Source organism: Phoca vitulina, unplaced genomic scaffold (assembly GCF_004348235.1).
Source record: "Phoca vitulina isolate PV1807 unplaced genomic scaffold, GSC_HSeal_1.0 scaffold12, whole genome shotgun sequence".
NCBI classification, from domain to species: domain Eukaryota; kingdom Metazoa; phylum Chordata; class Mammalia; order Carnivora; family Phocidae; genus Phoca; species Phoca vitulina.
The window spans coordinates 39,804,182-39,824,193 of NW_022589715.1; the positions used below are offsets into that span (position 1 = coordinate 39,804,182).

General features: G+C 40.6%; 1 pseudogene; it reads right to left on the minus strand.

Annotated features, from left to right (window-relative positions):
* Positions 1-11,179: 11,179 nt before the first annotated feature.
* On the minus strand, positions 11,180-11,588 carry LOC116636476 (annotated as a pseudogene).
* Between the last annotated feature and the right edge of the window lie 8,424 nt (positions 11,589-20,012).

A 20,012-nucleotide genomic window follows, 5' to 3' on the forward strand; every position in this document is an offset into this window, starting at 1 on the left:
CAGAGTCAAGTTGCTTTGCTAGTGTCTTTAAGTTCTTAGTCAACTTAAAAGAAATCAGAGTGTATCAGATAGCTGTGGCTTATGCAAAGACAAAGTGGTCTTTCACTCCATAAACATGTTGGAAGAAACCCTTTGACCATCAAGAGATTAGCAGGGGAACATACAGTTATAAGTTTCAAGTAAAGTAAAATTTTATGTCTCTTTCCAGATATAAATCTATTGTTTTTTTTTCAAAATGTGTCTCAAGGATTAGGCAACAAATTATTAGATATGGCGCCAAAACCATGAGCAACAATTATAAAAATAGACAAACTGGACTTCATCAAAATTTAAAACTTTTGTGCATCGAAAAACATTATTAAGAAAGTGAAAAAGCAATCTAGAGAATAAGAGAAAAATATTTGCAAATTACACATCTGTTAAGGGTCTACTATCCGTAATATATAAAGAACTCTTACAACTCAACAACAAAGAAACAACCTAATTCAACAATGTGCAAAGGACTTAAATAGAATTTTCTCCAAAGAAGATATACAAATGGGCTTTGAGCACATGAAAATATGTTCAACATCAGTAGTCATTAGAGGAATGCAAATCAAAACCACTCTGAAATACCATTTCATACCCACTAGGTTGGCTTTAATTTTTTTTAAAAAAGAAAGAAAATAACAAGTATCAGCAAGAATGTGGAGGAATGGAAGCCTCATATATTGGTGGTGGAAATGTAAAATGGTGCAGATGTTATGGAAAATAGTTTGGCAGTCCCTCAAAAAGTTAAATGGGATTACCATGTTACCCAGCAATTCCATTCCTAGGTATATGCCCAAAAGAACTGAAAACAGGTACTCACACAGTTGTACACAAATATTCATAATAGCACTATTTACAATAGTCAAAAGGTGGAAACAACCCAAACGTCCATTAATGCATGAATCAAAATATGGTATATACATACAATGGAATAGTATTTAGCCATAAAAGGAATGAAGCAATGATGTATGTTACAATGTGGGAAAAAAAATAACAGACACAAAATGTCACTTATTATTTGATTCCGTTTATATGAAATATCCAGAATAGGTAAATCCATAGAGATAGAACATAGATTGATCGTTGCCAGGGAATGGGGGAGGAGCAGGGGAGAGGATGGGGTATAACCATTTAATTGGTATGGAATTTTATTTGGGGGTGATGAAAGTGTTTTAGAACTACATAGAGGTGGTAGCTACACAACATGATGAAGATACTAAATGCCACTGAAATGTTTGCTTTAAAATAGTTTTATGTTATCTGGATTTCACTTCAATTAAAAAAATATAATTCAAAAGTGAAAGTCTTTTTTATTTCTCATTTAACATCATTTTTCAATAACCAACCAACCACTTGTCACATCAGGAAAATGGGCTTCTGCATGTTCTTTTTTTGTTTTTTTTAAGATTTTATTTATTTATTTATTTATTTATTTATTTATCAGAGAGAGAGAGATTGAGAGCAAAGCAGGGGGGGCGGTGAGTGCCAGGCAGAGCAGGCAGAGGGAGAAGCAAGCTCCCCAAGGAGCAAGGAGCCTGATGCAGGACTCCTGGGATCATGACCTGAGCCGAACACAGCCACTTAACCAACTGAGCCACCCAGGTGTCCTTGCATGTTCTTTAAAACTTTCCTATATGCTCCTCTTGAAAAAGGGTTTGTCACAATTTACCTCTCATATACAAGCTGATTGTTCTACTTGTCTATTTTCAGACAGCTTGATTCTAATTATCCCACCACAGAAATATAAAAGTGATTCTGAGTCCTTATTGTTGGGACAAACAAGAAATTGGGGGGGAAAAAAAAAGCTGCTGGAACCTCCTTTTGTCACGTACCAACTGAGAATGAGGAGGGGAAGAGCCCTGAGTGTGATGGCCCTCCATAAAACATAGCACACTCTTTCTTCATCTTCTCAGCCTGCACTGTCCCATACAGTAGCCTCTAGAAATATAGCTGGAGTGACAGGGAAACTGAATTTCTAATTCTACTTAATTTTAATGAACTGAGATTTAAATTTAAAAACTGGCTCTTGGTTTCAGTTATTAGAAAATTTTTAACTATGGAACAACTTGTATATTTGAATCTACTTGCTTTAACTGTAAATTTTGTGAAATCTACATACACACCAGATTCAAAGACTTGGTAAAAAAAAATGTAAAATATCTCAATTTTTAAAATATCTATTATATGTTGCAATGATATTATTTTGGATATAATGGGTTAAATAAAACCTATTTTTAAAATTAATTTCACCATTTCTTTTTATTTGTTCAAATAAGGCTATTGCAAAAGTATTAAATTACATACGTGGCTCACGTTCTATTTCTATTTGACAACTTTGTTCCAGACACTGTCAGTGACTCCAGTAATTGGAATCCTCACTATTTAGACTCAGGAAAACTGAAGAAAAGCAACTAGAATTTGGAATACGCTACCAAGTGAGAATCCAAAGTGGCGTCAAGTTTCCAACTTCCAGGCTTTCCGTAGTGCTTCTATCACAATGGCCTTGGTATCTGTGGGTAGCAAGCCATGGTGCTCTTTGTGAGCAGAAGGTAGACATGGCTAATATTTTCATGACTGGTGTCATTCTTTTGGAAGTCCAAAGATGACCTTGGCAATAATAGAGGACCATTGCCTCAAGATAACCCCACCCCACCAATGTGACATAGTTTGCTGTAAAGGATTCCAGAGGTAGGCTAGATTCATGCCTAGAATTCATTCAAGAAATTGCAGAAATTCATAGGCTGATGGGTGAAGAAGAAAGAGAAAAAGAAAAATCCCTTCCCCACAGATGTCAGAAAAGTTTAACATGCCACTGGTTTGAGGAGAAACTATTCTGTCTGGATTGAGTGATTAGATCTTGTCCACTTTGCCCCCAATTATACTTCCGATGTTGGAGTATCCTCAGTGGATTCTCAGTGGGTGGGGATGCCCAGTCACAGCATAAATGCTATGTCTCATTCTCAGGGCATGACAATGAAACACTAAAACTATCCAAACATCTGCTGTGGAGGCAATGAAATTCTCTCCTTGCTTGCTTCTCATGGTTGGTATGCTGGTTTCTCCTCTAGGGTTTTTTCTTTTATACACAGGCTAGACCACACAAGAGTTCAATTTTAATGATAAGCATTTATTTAAGACTGAAATTGGAACCTCAAAGAATCACAAAAAAGAGAAAATACTGTATTTGCTCAATTTCAGTTAGTAAGCATTCCCCCCCCCAGATGAGATATGAAGTATAATAAAAAAAATTTTTTAAGTAGGCTCCAAGCCCAGCACGGAGCCCAATGCAGGGCCTGAACTCACCACCCTGAGATCAAGACCTTAGCTGAGATCAAGAGTCGGTCGCTTAACCAACTGAGCCACAAGGATGCCCCAAAGCATAATTTTTTGTTATTGTTTTAACACTGTTATTTTTGTCACTCATGTATATCTCTAGGCACTTTGATAAGTACATGTCCTCATTTTAGTATTACTTATATCTGTTTGTTTATTACAGGTACTCATACTATTTTACACCATTTTACCAATGAGGAAATGGAGGCTACAAATCAATTGGATTAGTTGTCTGAGGTCTTACAGCTAGTAAGTGATGAAAACAGAATTCAAACCCAGATCTGACACCAAGTTTCTAAGTTTGTTTCTAAGTCTGAAAAAGGGAAATAGGATCTTTTTAAAAATAGTGCCTGGAAAGTATTCAGCACTTTTTTATTTTAATTTATTTATTTGAGAGAGAGAGCGAGAGAGTGCATGCACGAGCAGGGGGGAGGGGTAGAGGGAGAAGCAGACTCTCCACTGAGCAGGGAGCCCGACCTGAGACTCGATCCCAGGACCCCGGGATCATGACCTGAGCTGAAGGCAGATGCTTAACCGACCGAGCCACCCAGGTGCCCAGGAAATAGGATCTTAAGATACTTTTCTTACTAGCTTTAAAAGCAAACATAATGACTCAAAATATGGGGTTAAAGGTACCCTTTTTTTAACTGAAATAATTTTAATAAAACTTTAAAGAGACTTTTTTAGGTGAAGGCTGTAAGGATGTATCTAAGTTTGAGGAAGTTTTAAGCACCTGGATTCTTATGTGCTTATGTTTCAAAGTTCATTCAACTTGAAAGTCATCGGTTTCTTAACAAGTGCTGCCAATATGAAATAAGAAAAAATACTTGAAACAGAAAATCCCCCTGTGTTTGTTGAACAGAGCGGTATTGTTGTTTGTTTTTTGAAGGGGACAGGAGATGGGGCTACGTAGTGGTGGGGGTGTTTGTTTTTATGAGGTCTGCTTTGAAAAGCTCTCCTGAAGCCTTCCCAGGAGCAGCCAAGCGGGAGTGCTGGGGTTGATGCCATATATGCTAAGTGTGGGCCTACCTCAGCTGCAAGTAATTTAATCTCAGGATTCTTTCCCAACGGGACCTTGGACCAAAGCAAGCTGAGAATGCCATACATTGGATTTCTCATTGCTGTGAGACCTTGTGGTAGAAACAAAAAGTATTTACAGGTCCAAGTTTCTTAAGGTGGTGGGCTACCTAAATTTGAGAAGAACGTGGGATTTCACCTATTGGGAGGAAGGCTTATGCTCTCCGAGGGGTAGATTCTGTGGGCAAGCTGGAAAAGTTATCCGGAAGTATTCCCTGAACTGTGTCTTAGCTGTTGGAGTGTAGATGCTACCTATCATCTTTAACCATCCTTAAAAAGAGAATCAGAGCCTTCTCTGATTCCCCTGTTCCTCTGTTTATTTGCCTTCCAAGAGGATTTGAGAATTTGCTAGGCTGGCCCCTCCTTCCTCCTCAACAGAATTCTCCAGATCCTCCAGAAAGAACACCCCAAGACCTTTCACATGACCTCCGGCTACATCCCAGTTGAGTAGAAACCTCTGGTTGCTGAGCATCTGCATCAGGTGGCATGAACTGGGGAATCAAGATGGCCAGCTTGAGAAGAAAACTCCAAGAATACCCAAATGGCCAAAGTTTCACCTTTCCAATGCCAGGTATGCCATAGGGATTCATATTCCAGTACAAAGCAGCAACAATAAATTAGTACATCATTCCTTAGTTCAGCCTGAGCCTCAGTAAAAACTGCAAATAAACAACTAAGATAAATATCTGTTTTTTGCTAAAAATCATTGTCACGGTTTCTCTTTTAATTTTTTCTTTCACAGGCAATACATTCACATAATTAAAAAATCAAAATGGTAAGGATGCCTGGCTGGGCTCAGTCAGAAGAGCAAGTGACTCTTGATCTCGGGGTCATGAGCTGGAGCCCCACATTGGGTGCAGGGATTAATAAATAAATGAATAAATAAATAAATAAATAAATACTCAAAATGGTATTAAAAGGAATGCATTTCTCACTGTCACCCAGGCCCCACCCACCCCATACCCCACCCCATTTCCTATAGGTAACCATTTTAAAATTTTCTTGTGTCCTCTTCCAGGGCACCTGCCCAGGGTTTATATATGCCCATATGTTTAGGCATATATAAACAAAATCGAATATATATTCTTATAATTTCTCTCTTTTTATCATACAACAGGGAGCATTCTACAAACACTGTTCTGCACCTTGCTTTTTTTCACTTAATGCATCCTAGAGATCATTCCTCATCAGCTTTCCTTATTTTTTGTTGTTGTTGTTACAGCTGCATAATATTTCATGATACACCACACTTTATTTATTTGGGTTGTTTCAGTCTTTTGCTTTTATAAACAGCGCAACAGGTGTTTCTGATCAGACATTTCTGGCTCAAACTTTGTTCCTTCTATTTTCTTGATGTTCCACAGGCTTCTAGATGGCTGCCCAAGGGGTGTGTACTAGACTTATAGAAGGGTAGAGATAGGAGAGGCTTTAGAGCTGGCTTAATCCAACCGACTGTTTTAAGAAAGGGGAAACCAAAGCTCCTGCAAAGCGACTTGCCCAGGGTTACAGAGTGGTTGGTCTGGGACCAGAGTCCATGTTTACTGATGCTCAGCCTGAAGTTGTACCTGCTAGCTCACACTTCTGGGTGCTGGGTGCTCAGTGTGTGTGTGTGTGTGTGTGTGTGTGTGTGTGTCTGTGTTGCTCCTCCAGGAATATAAAACTCATTGAATGCAAAGTCAAACATGGTCAGAGCCAGGAGGAGACCACAAAGCCCCTTGGAGCCGGGGTACCCTGTAGCAGGAAGTCATCTGGTTAGGCTTCACCAAGGAGGTAGCATTCATGGCAGGCCTGGAAGGATGGATAAGATTTCACCAGGAAGAAAAGATGCAGAAAGGCAAGAGTACAGATGTGGATATGGGAAAACATCAGGTATCTTTGGGTAGCAAGGAGCCTAGTATGGCTGAAGCATAGTGTATGATTAGAAAGTGAGATTACTGGGGCGCCTGGGTGGCTCAGCCAGTTAAGCGGCTGCCTTGGGCTCAGGTCGTGATCCCAGGGTCCTGGGATCGAGCCCCACATTGGGCTCCCTGCTCAGCGGGAAGCCTGCTTCTCCCTCTGCCTGCCACTTCCCCTGCTTGTGCTCTCTCTCTCTCTCTGTCAAATAAATAAATAAAATATTAAAAAAAAGAAAATAAGACTACTAGTAGCTTTATTTATTTTTTAAAGATTTTATTTATTTATTTATTTGAGAGACACACACACACACACACACACACACACACACACACACACAACAAGTGGGGGGAGGGGCAAAGGGAGAAGCAGACTCCCTGTGGAGCAGGGAGCCCAATGTGGGGCTCCATCCCAGGCCCCTGGGATCATGACCTGAACCAAAGGCAGATGCTTAACTGACTGAGCCACCCAGGTGCCCTACTAGTAGCTTTAATGAGAATATTGAACACTTACCCTATGCCAGGTGTTATTGTTAGTGCTTTATCAATACTAGCCTTTAATCTTCACAACCTGTGAAGCAAGTACCATTAGTAAACCCATTTTACAGGTGGGGACACTGAGGCACAGAGAGAGTCGATAACTTGCCTGAAGTCATAAGTCACACAGTAAGATTACATTCTACAGAGTCTGACTCTAAAGCAGTGTTAACACTTCCCCATGTTCCTGGGAGATGAGACTGGAAAAAGATAGTCTTATTAGAGAGGATATTGGAATGCATGTTGAAACACAGAAAGATTTATACTACCATGTTTGTAAACAGAAGGAAATAAATGTTTATTGAGCATGCACTCTATCTTCAAAAAAATCATGTAAGATAGATATTATTTTCCATATAATTCAGATGGGGAACTAGGCTTCTGAGAGGAAAAGTAACTTGCTCAGACTCTCAAAGCTGTCAGGTGGCAAAGAGAGCCTCTGAGGCCCGTGTCTGAATGAAAGCCAGTGCTTGTGACAGGCTGACGTTTATCCAAATGTAGCCCACAGAATTCTAGTGCATAGCCTAGAGGGGACTGACATTTGTGGTCAACTAAGCTTGGGAAATGCTAAGATAAACAAAGTTAGACCTTAATTTAATTGCAGATTTTCTCAGAGATTTTAATATACTTCCATGCTTCATAAACCACCCAAGAGGTAGATGTTACATCTCACATTTCCAAAACAAATCTTACCACGATTCTCTCCTCTCTCACCATTCCCTAGCTCTTTGTTCAAGTCACACTCAGTGGAAATAGTGCTGGGAGGTATACCAGTTTGGGAAAGGCTGAATAGAACATACTGGAGAAAGGAAGGAAAGCTGTGTTTCCTGATCAGCTGAGCATACATGCACTGTTTACAGATCTATAATGTTAAAATATGAAGAGCACTGGGATCTTCCTTTCTGAGGACTGCACAGAAAAGAAGTTATCCAAACTTCCATATCTCAGAAAACTGATTTGTTTTGTTTTGGTTTGGTTTTGGTTTTTGTCCTTATTTAAGTATCAAAATGAGAAAACCGATTTGATTTCTAAAGCAGAAATCTCCTAATTTCTATTCTAATTCTTTCACACCCCAAGGTAAAAATGTTGGGGTGTTGGGAACCAAAAAGTATATGCTGGGCCATGCTTTTTAGGTTATGCCTGTGAACTTAATTTCTGATTAGCTGGTGGTTTAATTTATAATCTGATGTTACTATCATATCACCATAAAAGAGAGTATGTTCAAAAAGAATACCTTCGGGGCACCTGGGTGGCTCAGTTGGTTAGGGTCCAACTCTTGATTGTGCTGGGGTCTTTATCTCAGGGTTGTGGGATTGGGCCTCTCATCGGGCTCCACGATGAGCGTGGAGCCTGCTTGAGATTCTCTCTCTTCCTTTACCCCACTTCCCCACCTTGCTCCTGAGCATGCTCTCGGTCTTAATGAATGAATGAATGAATACCTTCCCCCCTTCCTTCAAATTGCCTCATGAAATGTAAAACTTACACACACGGCATGGGTAAACCAAGGAAAACCTTTGTCTCTAAGAAAGGATTCTGCAAATCTTAAACACTATGTGAAAATAATATTATTTTACTGACTACAAATTCTGCCTGTCAAAGGACATTTTTGTAGGCAATTATTATTACATTTGATAAGTTGAATGGAGCTTCCTTTTCAATTCTAGGAGTATTTTTTAAATTTGTGGGAGGATTATTAGAATGGCCAGAAATGCTATCGGTGTTGGTTTTATTACCCCATAAAATAACCCAACTGTAAGAACGAGAGGACGAGTTCATAACATTCATTCTTATTTTGAGAGCTGGGGTGTGGGTAGAGGCTTAGATACAACTCCAAGTGCTTGCAAAAACCTGGAAAATCACTAGGAGTAGTGTCATTTCATACTTTTGGAGATGTTTGATAGGGGTTTCTTCAGATACAGACAAGATTAACTGTTGGATATTTTTCCTAAGAAAGTTTTTATAATAAAGTACTTTGCTGAGCTGCTGTTTCTCTAAAACTTAATTTTAATGACTCAGGCTGTGAGTGAAGTACAAACTTCCTCTTTTACCACTGCACACTGACTGGAAGGTAGAATATTCAGGATAACCATCGCTCCTATTGCCCTACGTCTATAGGAAGAGGAACCCAAAGGAAAAACACAAATAAAAAAGATGTATTCACTCATAATCTTTCTTAGGCCAAAATGAACAATATATAGATACAAATGCTAGTGAAACACATTGAAAATTGAACAGCACAGGAAAATTGAGAATGATGCTGACTAATTGCCATAAAATACAAATCCATCCATAATCTAATGAATTCAAATATCTTCTTTCTTTTGCATATCCTATAACCCAGACATATACATTGGGATGATTCTCAAGCCTGGGCAACAGCGATCCCCAACCTATGAAACATACCAGCCTCATGAAAAATTCTCATCTTAGGAATCACTGGAATTGGGATTCTGTACCATTCTAGTAGCTTTTTGGTTTTGGAATTGGGTAGGAAATATTGGGTGAAAGGAAACTTGAGATGGATGTCCTGAATTATAACCTTGGCACCACCCACCCTATGAGCTCAGACAAATGACTTCATCTCTTGTGCCTGTTTTATTATCTCCCATTCCTATTCTCGTTCTTTCATATCCAGAGGTACATGTCATCTGAAGCCTTGGGCACTTTGCATTATAAATCAGGAACAAATCCAGGAGGGAGAAAGAGCGAAGGAGACAAGTACCTGCTTAGGAACCTAAGTTTCTGCATAAACTTGGTATTCGAATTTTATTAATGGTGTTTCATGTTCTGGACCATTCCTTACACATTTATACATTTTCTCCTGGTCCTCGGAAAACTAAAGTCTCTGTGGAACATTCCATGAATGATCATCAGCATTACGTTCCACTAAAATAACTGGGACCTATTTATAAACCACAGGAAATTGTTCTTGCTCAGGGTACTGTCTGAATAAGTAATTTAAAAAATGGAAAACACTGTCAGTCATCCATATGTTTTCTCTATTTATTGTTTCCCAAACTGGCCTTGAGCGTTCCTATCTCCGTATCTTTGTTTAGGCTCTCCCCACAGTTTGGAATGCCTTCCCCACTCACTCAAATCCTCTCCTCCTTTAAACTTCTGCACAAATACCACTTTTTTCAGGTAGAAATTTCTATAACTTTTGACGTGGCTCCTTTCCCCCTAAAACCCAGGAATCTTTTTTTTCCCTCAAATCTGTGAGTCACTTGTACCCCCAACACATCACTCAGCACTTAAGTCCTACCCTATTTTGTTTTCTCCTTTACAGCATTTCATAAAACTGGAATTTCCAGAGAGACTGTGAACTCCTTGAGGAGAGCATCCTGCATGATACAGCCAAGGCAGCATCCCGCACAGAGCTAAGAACACGGACAGTGCTTAGTGTGGTTGATAGAAGGTGGTGGTTTTCAAAAGGTCTGAAGCCAAATGAAAGAAAATCCCAGAAACCCTATGTGCAAAATAGACAAAAGTTGACCTAGTGTGGTAGAAGTTGGGGTTAAGGTAGGTATACTGGCATCCCGTAAACTGGACCCCATTCCCTACCCTCCTCTCTGCACAGATGCCGGACCATCCCCACAGTTCCCGAAGGCTGGGAACCTAGCCTTCCAAGTACCTTAGCGGCCTCATTCCATTCCTTCCAGGTGTAAGCATAGATGTATTTGAACTGAGCTGTTAGGACTCTCCAGTGTGCTAATGTTACCCCCTCCCCAAAATGTGTGCCTTCTCATGGAATTTTTCTAAAAAGAGCACCTCAACCAGATGCATAGATCCCTAACCAGTCACTTGGAAAACTCAGTATGGCTGATCATGGGCCCTATTCCCCACTTCCTACTGCCCCAGCATATTCCCTTAGGAATGCCTGTGTGTTTGAAATTCTGGAAGTCCCCAATAGTACTTTCAGTCAACACAAACATACTCTTCCCCATAAGCAAAGTTTTCTTTTCTCCTTCATACTCTCAATTAATGCAAGGCAAAAGAGTAAACAAAGTTACTGGTGATACTTTTTTTACTGAGGTAAAATCGACATATAACATTATATTAGTTTCAATGTAATGAAATTGTAATGATTTTATACAAATATATATATACAAATATATATTGCAAAATGATCACCACTAAGTCTAGTTGATAATCTGTCATTGTTCATAGTTACAAAAAATTTTTTTCTTGTGATGAGAACTTTTAACATCTATTCTCTTAGCAATTTCAAATATGTAATACTGTGTTATTAACTATAGTCATGCTGGTGGTACTTTTTTTGTGCTATTTTTAATGACTGAAACAAAACGGATCTAAAACTGCAGCTTCTGGAAGAGCCATTTGTTCTTGCTGGTCTTGTACCTCCCCTTGAACTTGACCTTGGCCTCTCGTCAGGCCTTGCATTTAAGGGCAGGGTCTCAGAAGACATCCTTGTTGATAACGGTTTTGTCCAAGGGGATATCCACAGAGTACCTTGTGGGCATGAATGATCGTATTATAAACTTTTGTAGAGGACTTGATCTTTGACCTCATGGCCATTTTCTTCTTACTCGTGGCAGCTGTCACTTTGTGGGAAGAGCGGTCAATTCCAGCCACCAGAGCATGGCTGTAGGGATGGTCTGAGGTACCGTCATCAATATTCTTCATGATGACTGCTTTGCATCCGGAGTAGCATCCAGCCAGGACCAGCACCACCTTCTGAGGTTTCATGAACTTGCCCATCTTGATACCAGCCTCTCAAGCCTACAGCAGAAAGCTCTGGTGGTACTTTTATGGCACAAGACACATCTCATTCAGAGCACAGGAACAGAATGAAGAGTGGCTGTACCCTCCACTCCTTGGCCCTGGAATCATTGTAGCCCATCCCACCCCAGTGCTGTACTGCACTCTGCCGACATTGACCATTACGGCTGCCTGCTCTCCCTGGCTTCACACATGCATTCTTGCTCCTCCCTTGATTTGTCAAACATGCTTATTGGACTAACAATGGGTTTGTCCTTGACTTTACATCCTGTTGACCTCTTTGGATGTGGGGATCCAGTTTTCACTTCAGACCTAACTCAGACCCTAGCACTCTTAGTTTTGTTCACAGACCAGTGGCTTTTCCAGGTCCACTGATCCTGGCCACTTCAGCCACTTCAAAACACCAGGCGCTGCCAACCACACGTGGCAAGATGCACCTGCTAGCTGGAATCTGGGGCTGTCTTCCAGAGACCCTCTTGCCTGGTCCTGACTTGCCTGTGCTACAAGCCCACTTCTGTTCAAATCCACACCCTTAACTTAGCAACTCCAATTTCAGTAGCCTCCTGACTTCACCCTGCATGTGCTCTTCCAGATATTTAGACTCAGATTACCTCTACAGACTTTGGCCTTGGGCACCTTTGTGGCTCCCTGTGCCCTCCCAAGCCCTTTGCCTGCCCTGCCCCTCCAGTACCTGGCCCACCGCAAGGAGAAGTCACAGGGTCACCACCACTGTGGGACATTCCACTGGCCCGTGAGGAGCGGACATAAGCCAATCAGGAGAATCGTTTTCCTGATAAACCAATCAGGGAGAAGAGCTTTTTGATTTTCTGAAGTCTGCTGTGCAGGTCAGGAGATGATTCTCAGAGAGAGATATAAAATGGGGAATGTCAATCCGGAGTCTCGGTCCAGTAAGAAGGAGGTACACACATTTTATAAAGGAAAAGTGATTTAATCATTCTCTCATCATTCTACCAGATGGGATGAGTCCTGCTGGGAATGTGTTGTGAGGAAATGTTTATCAGGAAGAGAAGTAAAGGACTCAGGACTCTTGTTATCCATCTTCCATAAGCAGTCATTTCTTTTTTCTTTTGTATTTTTTTTTTTTTTTTTTTTTTTAGGGAGAAAAAAGTGTTGGCTTGAACTCCTCATGCTTTCTTATATAATAAAAAAGTCAAGCAAAGGGCATGTCTTGGTTCGGCTTGGACTCGGCAGACTGTCTGCCTTATTGCAGTGCTGGGAGTCTGAGGCTTTTTGTTCCTTGAGGATTACCATGCAATTCCTCCCCAAGTGGTAAGCCTCTTTCCATGCAGAAGGGGCCCATCTCAGGGCAGGCCATTATGATGCCTACTCTGTTGGTGATGTTCAGCAAGAATTAAATGCATCTTAATGGTTTTATTGTAAGAATTCTAAACTTAGGGGGGAGATTTTCAAAACTAGTGCTCTTTCGAATTAACTATGGTAGGTCACTTGCCCATCTGGGGCTCTTTGCTCATTTGTAAAATTATAAGGGTTGATCCCATGCAACCTCAAAGATACCTTCCAGCTTTGAAATTCTCTAACTTTGTAGTAAACCCTAGTTGGCATCTAGGCACTGATTGGAAATCTATAAACCAGATAAGATATTCTAGAATTGAATGTATCGGTATCCCTCAGCAATCACAGTAATAGAGTCTTAGCTTCAAAAGGAAACCATCTTTTTCTTCAATAAATAACAAAGATTAAATGAGATAATATATCCATGGGAACACCTAGCATGGAGGGGCACAATATATTTCAGTTAATGGGGCATTTCCTATACTAGAATTTCCCAAAATAATTCTAGAATCACTATTCTTTCACCTAGATTCACCAAGGCAATTATGTCTTAAAAGTTCCTTTATAATGTTTTTTTTATGCATTCAGGATCCAATCAAGGATCACATAGTGCCTCTAGTTATTGGCTCTCTTTAGTTATTTTTACTTTAGAATAGTCTCCTTTTCATTTTTCATTAACATTGATAAATTTGAGGAGTCTAGGCTGGTTATCTTGCAGAATATCAGACAAGCTGGGTTTATGTGGTTGTTTCCTCATGTTTAGATTCAGCACAAACATGTTTGGCAAGAAAACTACGTAAGTGACGTTTGTATTGTTGTTTTTTAAGACTACTTTTATTTTACCTTTTGTTTGGGATCAAATCTGACAGATATATGTAAAGTATAAATGGAAGGTGCTCAAAACGCCAACTCCCAGAAACAACCAGCATTTACGTTTTAATATATATGCCATTACATTTTTTACTTTCACACAGAACAAAAATGGAATCCTTTTCTACATCATTTTTTGTAACTGGTTCTTTTTCCTTTTTACTGCCTCTTGGGCTTTCTGTGTGAGTTACCTGTAGCTCTACCTCATTCTTCTCAGTGGTTTGTTTCTAGTTGTTAGCTATGCTATTTTTTTTTTTTTTTAAGATTTTATTTATTTATTTGGTAGAGAGAGACACAGCGAGAGAGGGAACACAAGCAGGGGGAGTGGGAGAGGGAGAAGCAGGCTCCCCGCAGAGCAGGGAGCCTGATGTGGGACTCGATCCCAGGACCCTGGGATCATGACCTGAGCCGAAGGCAGTCGCTTAACCCACTGAGCCACCCAGGCGCCCCTCTAGTTGTTAGCTATGAAGAACTATGCTGCTGTACCTCCGAAACAAATAATACAGTATATGTTAAAAAAAAAAAAAAAAAAAAGAAAAAAAAAATAGAGGGGGGGGAAAAAAAAAGGGGGGGAATAGGAGGGGGAGACAAACCATGAGAGAGGATGGACTCTGAGAAACAAACTGAGGGTTCTAGAGGGGAGGGGGGAGGATGGGTTAGCCTGGTGATGGGTATTAAAGAGGGCACGTTCTGCATGGAGCACTGGGTGTTATGCACAAACAATGAATCATGGAACACTACATCAAAAACTAATGATGTAATGTATGGTGATTAACATAACAATAAAAAATTTTAAAAAAGAACTATGCTGCAATCATCATCCATGTACATTTTTGTCTTTGTGTACTTCTGGGAGTTTTTCTATGGATTATATCCCCAGAAGTGAAGTTTCTGGATCAACTTTGACATTGCAAAACTGCCACCACCAAACATTGTATCAATTAACACACTCAACAAATGTGTATGAAAGGGACTGTTTCCTCACATCTTCGCCTGGTTTTACCATCACTCTTTTTGATTTTGTCAGTTGGAAGTGAAAATTGCTATCTCATCATCCCTGGAATTTTTTTAAAGATTTTATTTATTTATTTGTCAGAGAAAGAGAGCACAAGCAGGGGGAGCAGCAGGGAGAGGGAGAGGGAGAAGCAGGCTCCCCGCTGAGCAGAGAGCCTGATGTGGGGCTAAATCCCAGGACCCTGGGGTCATGACCTGAGCTGAAGGCAGATGCTTAACGGACTGAGCCACCCAGGAGTGCCCATACCTGGAATTTTTAAACCATGAGCAAGGTTAAGTGTGTTTTTGTGTGTCTATTTCCTCGGTTTCTTGTTTGTTTGTTTGTTTTTCCTGAATTATCTGTGTCTATCCTTTGCCTATTTTCTACAGGATTGTTTATCTTTTTCTTACTGGCTTGTAACACTCATTTTTATGTTAAATAAATTAGCCATTTCTTTTCTTTTTTTTAAATTTATTTTTTAAAAGATTTTATTTATTTATTTATGAGAGAGAGAGAGAGCGCGAGCGAGCGCGCGCATGAGCAGGGGGGAGGGGCAGAGGGAGAAGGAGAAGCAGACTCCCCGCTGAGCAGGGAGCCTGATGCTGGGCTTGATCCCAGGACCCTGAGATCATGACCTGAGCTGAAGGCAGATATTTAACTGACTGAGCTATTCAGGTGCCCCATAGCCATTTGTTTTCTGTAGGTATAATAATTGTTTTGTCCAGTTAATTGAAGCATCTAAGTAACATCTTGAGATGGTTCTCCTTGAACTTTCCATACAGGGAATAGGGGGAGGGCACCTACTTGAGTCAAATCTCTATGTGTGAATAAAATATAAGTTATATGTTTATAACACGTACACTGGACACTCTATGTATAATTGGAAAGTGGTTTTTTAAAAAAATGTTTTTTCTGTGCTAATTTTCTTTTTAAAAAATAAACTATGTTGAGATACTTTCAGATAAAATTCTTAAGATCCTGGGCTGTAGTGGGTTATAAGGTAGAAGCAGAAATGGTTCTGAAGCTGGAAATAGGCTGCAGATAACCAAATCCAGTGTTTAGAGCTGGCAAAATCTCCCCACCCCCCTCCCCCCACCCCCCCCCCCGGCTAAACATAGTTTGGAAATCATCCCTGTGGAAGGTCTCAGGAAGCTCTGAGAAGAGCGTCTTCAGAAGTTCGACTCTGTCCACTGAATTTCCTCCCACCTTGAGCTTCCAGGTTCAGTGCCAAGGCTGGTCTTTGGCAGTGTGCAGGTGGTGGTGTTACATGAACTGCCGGCCTAAGCTCAATCTTTAGAAATATTTCCAAGCGGAAATGACTTGTGGGCCAAAGTTTTTTTGGTTTTGGTTTGCCTTACCTATCCTAACCAAGTTGGATTTTTTTTCTCACAATTTAGATCATGTATTGCATTCTGTGGGAGCAGATTTGTGAGCTTCAGAGATGCCTCCTATATTTGGTGATAGTGAATTATGTTCAGCTTTTTTACAACATTCTTCTTAATCATCTATCCTGGGTAAGTGGACGTGCTGGCTGTGTTCCTGGTACAAAAATTAAAGATTAGTTAACTGGATGCACTAGGTACATCGCCCCCAGATCAATTTAGGACACATGATTAACTCTCTCACCTCCCCTAAGTGCTACACTCACTCCTTGGCCCAAGAGTAACACAATTTTTTTTTTCTTGTTCAATACTATTGATTCCTCCATAGAAGAAACAGGAGAAAAAAATAATCCAATTTTTGATACTCCAGAGCTGGATTTGTCAGTAAACTTGCATACATTCAGTCTCTAATAATAAAGCATTTTCACATGTTGCTTAGAGGGAGTTAGAATACATTTCCTAGGAATTTGATTTCATACATGTAGGTGGTCCATGAGGGCAAAAAGTAAGATAGCCACTCCCAACCCCCAACACAACCAGGAAATAGGAAATAGAGAAACACGTATAACCAAAAAAATAGGAAATAGTGAAACAAACACTTTCTGACTGCTAACCTATGAAATCAGCACATAACAGCACTGGGCAGAGATACACAAAATCTTCTTAAAGGGGCAGAAATCAATGATCTATCCCAGACCTTTAAGGCAAAACTGCCACCAACTCAAGCATAAACTCATATTCAAGGGAAAAAATGCACATTACTTGTGAAAGGAAACACAGAAATGTTGCATGGCAGCTTTTTTGGTGGTTATATAATATAAATATATTAATTCTGTTTCATCATTGCTATTCTTTCCATCTGCCTTTTTTCCCCACAGGAGATATTGGAACAAAAATACTTTTCCCTTTTATTTTTCTAAAGTGCTGCAATTGCTAACATAGTGGATCTGCTTCAGGGCTGTGATAAAAAACATTCATCTGATTTGGTTGGGACAGAACCTCCTATACTTCCTCTATTTATTGAGCTACAGCGGAGATATTTTGATAAGAAAAAATAGGAAACAGCTCTACAAATAAACTAAGGTACGTTTACAGTGAAATCAAAACTTTTTCTTCGTGAGAAATAAATGAGCAATATCTCTTCTTTTGATCAGAGAAGAGCTCGCATGGAATATGGTTTATTGCACTACTGATAAATTTATTTAAAAACTAGGTCTTATGGATGAAACATATTGACTATCATATCCCTTGGTTCCGCTCCTCAGCAACTATACAACGACCTGGGGCTTCATAAACAGAACGTTGACAAAAACATTCCCGCTGCTTCACAGACACACCCATTCCACACTTGTACAGCGGTCTCCCCACGCCCTGGACTAATACACTCACTCTGTAGTACAGAGCAAACAGCAGTCAAGTACATGTTGATTGGATTGTGCCACAGGGATATTCATCCTAGCTAATCATCTGTAAGGCATATCATTTATCTCCAAAAACTTTGAATGGCTAGAGATTTTGACTGAATTTTGACCATCAGATTTGATGTTCCCCTACTACCCCACCAGTTAGAAGAAGAACCAACTCAACCAACCAACTCCTGCACTCCTCATTCTTTGGATCTGAGTGATTATGCCATGATTACCTAATTTGCGTTTCATACTTTGCAGGGGAATTTAAATAGCTCAGATGTTTAACTCTTGCAAAAATGGTGACTAGTCACACATAGCAACTACTTCCTTTGAGAAATGTCACAAGGATGTTTACAGTGTATTGTTGGGCCTGTTCAGCATAGCATGCAAACCAACTAACATATTTACATCCTGGATCAAATATGAGCTTAAAAACAAAGGCACCACTAAGCCCATCAGAGCAGGGACCCTCCCTCATTGGCAACACCATGGCGCTGCTTTTCCTCACTCTAACATTTTTCTATATGTTAAAATGGTTCCATTCCCATGCTGTAGGAGTGCGTGTATGTGTCAGAACCACCAAACACAAACAGAAGGTGGTCAGGGCACCATGCCACGGCTGTCTGTACAACTCAAAGCTGTTGACCATGAGGAGAAAGGAATTCCACCACAAAGGCCTCATTGGAAACCATGGCCATGGGGATTTAGTGAACACTGCTCATGGGCCCTGTGCAACCAGCCCCGAACCACAGTGATGCCAATAAACTCATGGAGTCAGTCCCTGGTAGCGTACCTGAAAGCACAGTAGAAACGCATTTAGGCTGAATAAATGGATTCTGAGATGAGAAGCACTTTGGAATAGGCCTGCCATCCCCAGGACCCCCACCCTGACAAAAACCCTCTGCAGTTGCCGACTGCTATCTGAAATTGCCTTGTTTCTTTCATTTAGAGCTTTCTTAAGGCTTTTTTGGATGAAAATAATTTGAGAGAGAGGTATAATACTGTTCTTAGTATAATACCTTAGTATAATAGCTGTTCTTAGTAACTCATGCCTTAATGTGAGGAAGGAATAGAACGTTCCTAAGATAAAATGTGTTTATAGAGCACAGGGACGGAAGAAGAACCTCCTTGAGGAGAGGATGCTACAAAGGTGAGGAGCTGGAGGTTTGAAGCTTGATGTTTTGCTAACGGCCTTGCTGGTATCTTTCTTAAGTTTCACTTCGGTGGAGATCAGTAGTATCTCAGCTGCCTGTTGGTGATCCCTTACAAAGTTGAAGCAAATGGGGAGTGGGCTGCCTGAGTGCCAAGCAGAAGAAAGAGCTGCTGCTCCACAGAGGTAGTGTTGTGTAGCGGAAAGAAATGGGGCTTGTGGTTGGAAAACGATTTGGTAGCTCTCTGTGGATTACAGGTTCTTTCTATGCGATCAAGTCCCCCGGACTGGAGGATCAGCCTTCTCTAGATATTTACAGAATTAGCATTTCAAGTTAATTCCCAAACCCAACCAAGCCTGCCAATGCACCGGGCTGGAGAAACTTCCATTAAGCAAGAAATGGCAATTGGTGGATCTCAGGAGAAGAGCCAACATCCCTCCCCCATTCCTCACTTGCTGCCACCACTGTGTCTCTGCCCAGAGATTTAAGATTTGTTTTGCACCTTTCTGAGTGGATCTCAAAGCCCTTGACAGACAAGAATGAGGGTTATCCCAGGACAGGACTCTTAGTTTGTATTCATCAGATTACACTTGGCCAAAGCAACAGTCTCAGTTGGAAGCAGGAACAGGCTTCATGCTTCCTAAGAAGTCTGGTAGGGGATTTTGAAATCACAGGATGAGTCTGGAGTATGAGGCAAGTCTCAAAGTAACTAAGAAATGTGGCAGAGGTGTGCCTCACTGTGACCTACACACTGCATATACTCTGCCCTGTAATCCAACAGGCCCGGCGGTGGTAGTGGTGACAATGGGTGGTAGATGACAACAACCAGCATTTACATAGCATTGTGACATGCCGGATGCTGTTCTAAAACCTTTACATGCATTAACTGATAACAAACCAGAAGGTAGGTACTATTAGCATCCTCCCATTTGACAGATGAGAAAACTGAGGCTCAGAGAGATTAAGTAACTTGCCAAACGGCACATAAGAATAATAGAACTAACTACATTTTATTTTATACATATATATATTTTTAAAGATTTTATTTATTTACTTGAGAGAGAGAGAGAATGCAGAAGCAGGGGGAGGGGCAAAAGGAGAGGGAGAAGCAGGCTCCCCACTGAGCAGGAAGCCCCATGTGGGGCTCGATGTGGGGTTTGATCCCAGGACCCTGGGATCATGACCCGAGCCGAAGGCAGACACTCAGCCAACTGAGCCACCCAGGTGCCCCAAACTAACTACATTTTAAATTCTCAAAATAACTGCTACTATTATCGCCTTCA